Source organism: Talpa occidentalis, unplaced genomic scaffold, assembly GCF_014898055.3.
Source record: "Talpa occidentalis isolate TD23 unplaced genomic scaffold, MPIMG_talOcc4v2.1, whole genome shotgun sequence".
Lineage (NCBI taxonomy): Eukaryota > Metazoa > Chordata > Mammalia > Eulipotyphla > Talpidae > Talpa > Talpa occidentalis.
This window is the reverse complement of record NW_026555331.1, coordinates 90,706,997-90,714,501: the sequence shown is the minus strand read 5'-3', so window position 1 is coordinate 90,714,501 and position 7,505 is coordinate 90,706,997. Positions and strand designations below refer to the sequence as shown.

The window sequence follows — 7,505 nt, the reverse complement described above, 5'->3', positions numbered from 1 at the left end:
CATTAAAAAAAGTTAATAGGGAGGAAAAGCGGCAGGTCCCAGTGAGAAGTGGGACACGGAAGATAAACGGGTGATGCCAGCAAACTGCCCGAAGAAGAAAGTTGCCATAGGAGAGGACTAGAAGGGAGGGAAGCGCAGGACCCTGCTCCCCTCCCCCGCCCACATAGGTGGCACTCTCCAACCGGCAGAGAGGAGGAAAACAACACACTAAAACGACCAACAAGAACAAACGACACAGCAAGCGGGACTGTGAGTGGAAAGGAACTATTGCAACCACCACACCCCATGAACGGGAGCTGTGGAGAACCCTGCAGGATCCCCCGCGGCGGTGAGCGAACGGCTCCAGGCGCCATTAGAGAAGAACAAAGACCCCGGGAGACGCACACACAGCCCGGGCTGCCGGTAAGCTTGCGCGGCGCGCTTGAAAAGCAAAGGCGGACCGGGATCGCGGCTGCCCAGGTCTCTGCGCCTGCGACCTAGGCTTGCGGGGAGACGCGCGGAGGCCCTCACGGGGGTGAAAGTCCCTCCCTGAGTGAGCAGGAACCAGGCGCCCAGGCAAGGGAGCAGGTGCAAAAGGCGCCATTCCCGCGCCACTGAACTGGGCTACAGCCCGCGTCCTGGACCTGAGGGCTTTGAACTGAGACCCGGGGCACGAAATTTGGGGCGTGGGTTCTCCACGACGGTGGGGCACAAGGCAGACACAGCACCCCAAAGCCCTTGAGGTTTACCCTACCATTCTCGCTCTCTGTTCCCTGTCTCATGGGGGTGGGGGGGTTGAAAAACAGCCCCCCAAGGACAATAGGAGAGATCTCTGGCACCACCTAGCGACCAGAAAAAAAGTCACTAACACCCCATAGAACAGGGAAATTTCTTAAGACTTCTTGAAAAGGGCAGAAGGCTTCTGGAGGACCCAGTGGCCAGCTGGGAGCCCACGCCAGGCCCCTTCCAACCAGCAGTCGGAGCCCACAGAGGGAGCAGGCACCCACGTCCGGGGCAGACCGGGCACACAGAAGTGTGTGCCTGAGACCGGATGTACAGGGACTGTGTCCTGCTTCGCCAGTTTAGAAAAGGGACATTTCTTCAGTAAAGACTTCCTGAAACCAGCAGAAAGCCCCTCCTCCCCCAGAAGCCAGAGATGGTTCCTGGAGGAGCCAGAGGGGAGCGGAGAAGTTCACCCAAGATGACGGCCAGTCCGAGCAACACAGTGTCCCAATGCATACGACAAATTAGAAAACAGACAGTAGGGAGTAGAAGAACCACACGCAACCTAACAACGCCTCAGGAAAGAAGCACACCACAAAAAGAAAACCACCCTCCAGATTGCAACGACAGTAACATGGAAGAACTTCTGAGCCTTCCAGAAAGAGAATTTAAAATTGCCCTGATTAAAAAAGTGGCAGAAGTCATAAAGGAAAACAATGATCAGAAGAAGGAAATTGAGTCCCTAAAGAGGGAAAACAATGGTCAGAAGAATGAAATTGAGTCCCTACAAAGGGAAAACAATGGTCAGAAGAATGAAATTGAGTCCCTAAAGAGGGAAGTAAAAGAAATGCAAGAGATCAAAGAATTAATGGAGGAACTAAAGAACTCTGGAAAAGCAATGAAAGCAGAATAGATGAAATGGAAGAACGAATAAGTACTCTTGAACACACAGAAAGAAAAAGAACCAAAACAGAAAAGGAAAGAGAAGTACGAAGGAAAAAGAACGAAGAAAGACTTCGGGAACTATCTGACTCCATGAGGAAAGGAAATATAAGAGTTATAGGAATACCAGAAGGAGAGGAGAGAGATGTAGGAACAGAGAAAATATTCCAGGAGATAATTGAAGAGAACTTCCCAAATGCGAAGAAGGAGCTGAAAATTGATATACAAGAAGCAAGAAGAACACCAAACTTCCACGACGAAAGGAAAAACACAGCAAGACACATAATAGTAAAGCTCCAAGAATCCAGGACAAGGAAAAAATAATGAAGCTGACAAGAGGGAAGAGACCATGAAGGCATCAAACTAGAAATAAACCATAAAAAGAAGGCAAGGAACTATCCTACCTCATGGAGATTAAAAACCACACTACTGGAAGACCACTGGACTAACGAGGAGATCAAAGAAGAAATTAAAAAATTCTTTGAATTGAATGACAAGGAGGACACTAATATCCTAACATTCAAAGGAAAACCAATCAGGCTGACATCAGACTTCTCTGAAGAAACACTACGGGCAAGGAGAGAGTGGAGGGACATAGTCAACAGACTCCAAGAAAACAGATGCCAACCAAGAATACTCTATCCCGCAAAGCTCTCCTTCCTCTTTGAAGAAAGAATACGGACCTTCCCAGACAAAGAGAAACTCCGGAATTTCATTACGACTAAACCCCCACTCCAAAAAATACTACAGGAATCCTAAAGCCAGAACCTCAGAGGATGAATAACAACGAAAGAAGACCAAAAAAAAAAAAAGTTATTAAAAGAATAAATAAATAAAATCAAAGGAAAGACAAACACAATGGCAAATACAGATGCTAACATATCAATATTAACTCTAAATGTAAATGGACTAAACTCTTCAATAAAAGACACAGAGTTGCAGCTGGATTAAGAAACAAAACCCAACCTTTTGCTGTCTCCAGGAAACACATTTAGCTACAAAAGATAAAAATAGGCTTAAAGTTAAAGGATGGAAACAATCCTACAAGCAAATGGACCAAAAAGAAAGCAGGAACAGCTATATCTTATATCAGATAAAACAGACTTCAAACTCAAAAATATAAAAAGAGACCCCAGTGGTCACTACATTATGATCAAGGGGACAATAAGTCAAGAAGAAATAACACTCATTAACCTATACTCACCAAACGAAGGAGCACCAAAATATATCAGACAACTGTTGTCCTCTCTGAAAACAGACATCAGAGAAAACACATACGTAGTGGGAGACTTCAACACACCACTATCAACAATGGATAGATCAACAAGACAAAAAATAAGTAAAGAAACTAAAGCTCTAAATAAGGACCTAGAGCATTTGGGCTCTACAGACATCTATAGAACACTAAACCCAAAAAAAACGGAGTACACATTTTTCTCAAGCGCACATGGATCATTCTCCAGGATCGATCATATACTGGGGCACAAGACAAACATCAACAGATACACCAAGATTGAAATCATACCAACCATTTTTTCTGACCATGAAGGCATCAAACTAGAAATAAACCATAAAAAGGCAAGGAACTATCCTACCTCATGGAGATTAAAAACCACACTACTGGAAGACCACTGGACTAACGAGGAGATCAAAGAAGAAATTAAAAAATTCTTTGAATTGAATGACAAGGAGGACACTAATATCCTAAATGTATGGGATGCAGCAAAAGCAGTAATAAGAGGAAAATATATAGCAATAGAAGCTCACATCAAAAAACATGAACTCATATAAACAACCTAATCTCGAAGCTCAGAGATCTAGAAAAAGAACAACAAAAAAACCCCAAAACCAGTAGAAGAAAAGAAATAATAAAAACCAAAGCAGAAATAAATGAAATTGAAACTAAAAAAACAATCCAAAAGATTAATGAAACCAAGAGCTGGTTCTTTGAAAAAATCAATAAAATAGACAAACCCCTAGCCAGGCTCACAAAGGAAAAAGGGAGAAAGCACAAATAAACAGGATCATCAATGAAAGAGGAGAAATCACAACGGACACAGCAGAAATCAAAAGAATAATCAGTAACTGCTATGAACAGTTATATGGAAACAAGTTCAACAATCTAGAGGAGATGGACAAATACCTACAACTCTACAATCACCCAAAGCTAGATAAAGAAGAAATAGAACACCTAAACACACCAATTACAAGCAGCAAAATTGAAATGGTAATCAAAAACCTTCCCAAAAACAAAAGCCCAGGACCTGATGGATGTACAAATGAATTCTACCAAAGATTCAGAGACGAATTAGTGCCTATCCTTCACAAACCCTTCCAAGAAATTGAGAAGGAAGGGACAATACCAAACACGTTCTATGAAGCCAACATTACACTAATACCAAAACCGAATAAGGACAACACAAAAAAGGAAAACTACAGGCCAATCTCCCTAATGAACACTGATGCAAAAATCCTCAATAAAATTTTAGCTATCAGAATCCAACAATGTATCCATAAGATAATTCACCACAACCAAGTAGGATTCATTCCAGGGACACAAGGATGGTTTAACATCCGAAAATCAATCAACGTTATCCAACACATCAACAAAAAGAAATAAAAAACCATATGATAATATCAATAGATGCTGAGAAAGCTTTCGACAAAGTGCAACACCCATTCATGATAAAAGCCCTTGAAATTCTTGGGATACAAGGAACATACCTCAACATCATAAAGGCCATCTATGACAAGCCAACAGCCAGTATCATCCTCAATGGTGAAAAGCTGAAAGCAATTCCATTAAGATCTGGAACAAGACAAGGATGTCCACTCTCACCACTGCTTTTCAATATAATACTGGAAGTTCTAGCCAGAGCAATAAGACAAGAGAAAGACATCCAAGGAATCCAAATAGGAAAAGAAGAAGTCAAACTATCACTTTTTGCAGATGATATGATAATATACATAGAGAACCCCAAAAACTCCACAGAAAAACCAATTCAACTTATCAATCAATTCAGTAAAGTGGCAGGATACAAAATCAACACACAAAAGTCAGTAGCCTTCCTATACACAAACAATAAATCTTAAGAAGAAGAAATAAAAAAAACATCCCTTTTATTATCGAAACAAAAAAAATCAAATATTTGGGAATAAATCTAACAAAAGAGGTAAAGTACCTATACAAAGAAAATTATAAAACACTGTTAAAAGAAATAGAAGAAGACACAAAGAAATGGAAAGACATCCCCTGCTCATGGATTGGAAGAATAAACATTATTAAAATGGCCATCCTACCAAAAGCAATATACCGATTCAATGCTATTCCAATCAAAATTTCAATGTCATTCTTCAAAGAAATAGAACAATTATTGATGAAATTCATATGGAATCACCAAAACCCCCGAATAGCCAAAGCTCTCCTGAAAAAAAAAGAAGGGAATGGAGGCATCACACTCCCAGACTTCAAACTATACTACAAAGCCATAATCATCAAAACTGCATGGTATTGGAACAAGAACAGACATACAGACCAATGGAATCGAATAGAAAATCCAGAAATAAACCCACAGATTTATGGTCAACTAATCTTTGACAAAGGAGCAAAGACTATGCATTGGAGCAAAGAAAGTTTGTTCAATAAATGGTGCTGGGAAAACTGGGTTGCTACATGCAAAAGAATGAAGCTTGACCACTACCTCACACCATACACAAAAATCAACTCAAAATGGATTAAAGAACTAGACATAAGACCTGAAACCATAAAATACATAGAAGGAAATATAGGTGAAACACTACGTGATTTGCATATCAAAGACATCTTTATAGACACATCACCCAAAGCAGTGATAGTGAAGGCAAAGATAAACAGCTGGGACTACATCAAATTAAAGAGCTTCTGCACAGCAAAAGAGACAATAACAAAAACAAAGAGAAACCCCACCAACTGGGAGAACATTTTTGCACACAACACTAATGATAAAGGACTAATCACAAAAATCTGCAAAGAGCTGATGAGACTCAGCAACAACAAAGAAAATAACCCAGTCAAAAAATGGGCAGAAGAGCTAAAAAGAAACTTCTCTGAAGACGAAATGCAAATGGCCAACAGACATATGAAAAAATGTTCAACATCACTTGTAATCAGGGAAATGCAAATCAAAACTACCATGAGATACCATCTTACACCAGTGAGAATGGCACATATTAAAAAAACTAGCAACAACAAATGTTGGCGAGGGTGTGGAGAAAAAGGAACTCTCCTGCACTGTTGGTGGGAATGCAAACTGGTCAAACCACTATGGAGAGCTGTGTGGAGATTTCTTGACCTACTAAACATAGAGCTTCCATATGATCCAGCAATTCCACTCCTAGGTATCTACCCAAAGGACACAGAAACATCAATTCCAAAGAACACCTGCACCCCTATGTTTATAGCAGCACTATTTACAATAGCTAAGCTTTGGAAACAGCCCAAATGCCCAAAAATAGATGACTGGATCAAGAAGATGTGGTACATATATACCATGGAATATTACTCAGTATTCAAAAAAGATGAACACATGCAATTTGCAGCAACATGGATGGTGCTGGAAGGGATCATGCTCAGCGAAATAAGCCAAAAAGAAAAAGGAAAATACCGGATGGTCTCACTCATAGCAGGAATCTAGAAAACTTAAATAAGGGATCAGGAAAATGAATAACTATAAGAAAGTGAAAATCAAAATCAACAAAAAACTATGAACCAGAGACACTTTTTGGGGGGTGGGGGCCGGGAGGGGAGGGATTGGGGTCAGAATGGGGCATCTGCAGTTGTATGGGGGAATATAAAAATAAAATTTATTATTTAATTAAAAAAATAATAATGCTGATGAACTGATGCATGCAATATATTGTTTTATAATAATTCTTCTTTTGTTGATATTTTCTTTGCTACTTAATTAAATATATATTCTCCAATGTAGTGTTGGAAAAGAAATTTTAACTTTGGATTTCAAGAACTTTTTTAGCTCCAGGAAAACAAGAACTATTTGCTGGTCCCTAACTTTACCCCTCCCCACACTTTACCTGGACTTTCTTACCTCTATCTATTCTAATGTTACAATGTGTTTATATCATTAAGTCCAATGAGACACTGCAGCATAGGTGTAGGGATGAGCTCATAAATGGATAAATTTAGGCAGGGCATGTACTACCTGTCTGACTAAGAAGACAATCCATGTTTAGACAAGGGATTCTGCAATAGAGAAATATGCTTACTTTTGACCAGCTTTCTAAAATTTACTGGAAGATAGATTGCTTTATAGCACAAGCAATTACTTAACATTTTTAACTTGTTCCCACTGCTTCCATATACAATTGGCAAAATCCTTAGTCTTTTTCAAAGCTTATATCAAACACCCCTCTGCCACAGATCTGTTCTTTAATCACTATTAATCATAGGTTCTTGTTTAAACTCTTATTTAGTGCTCGCTTCGGCAGCACATATACTAAAATTGGAACGATACAGAGAAGATTAGCATGGCCCCTGCGCAAGGATGACACGCAAATTCGTGAAGCGTTCCATATTTTTTACACATGCAATTTGCAGCAACATGGATGGCACTGGAAGGGATCATGCTCAGCGAAATAAGCCAAAAAGAAAAAGAAAAATACCGGATGGTCTCACTCATAGCAGGAATCTAGAAAACTTAAATAAGGGACCAGGAAAATGAATATAAGAAAGTGAAAATCAAAATCAACAAAAAACTATGAACCAGAGACACTTTTTGGGGGGTGGGGGGCGGGAGGGGAAGGATTGGGGTCAGAATGGGGCGTTTGCAATTGTATGGGGGAATATAAAAATAAAATTTAATATT

At 40.0% G+C, this 7,505-nt stretch overlaps 1 non-coding gene across 1 annotated transcript; it reads left to right on the top strand.

Annotated features, from left to right (window-relative positions):
• Positions 1-7,112: 7,112 nt before the first annotated feature.
• On the top strand, positions 7,113-7,219 carry LOC119252226 (U6 spliceosomal RNA). Its single transcript, XR_005126744.1, has one exon. It is a non-coding gene; the product is annotated as a U6 spliceosomal RNA (small nuclear RNA).
• The last annotated feature ends 286 nt before the right edge of the window (positions 7,220-7,505 follow it).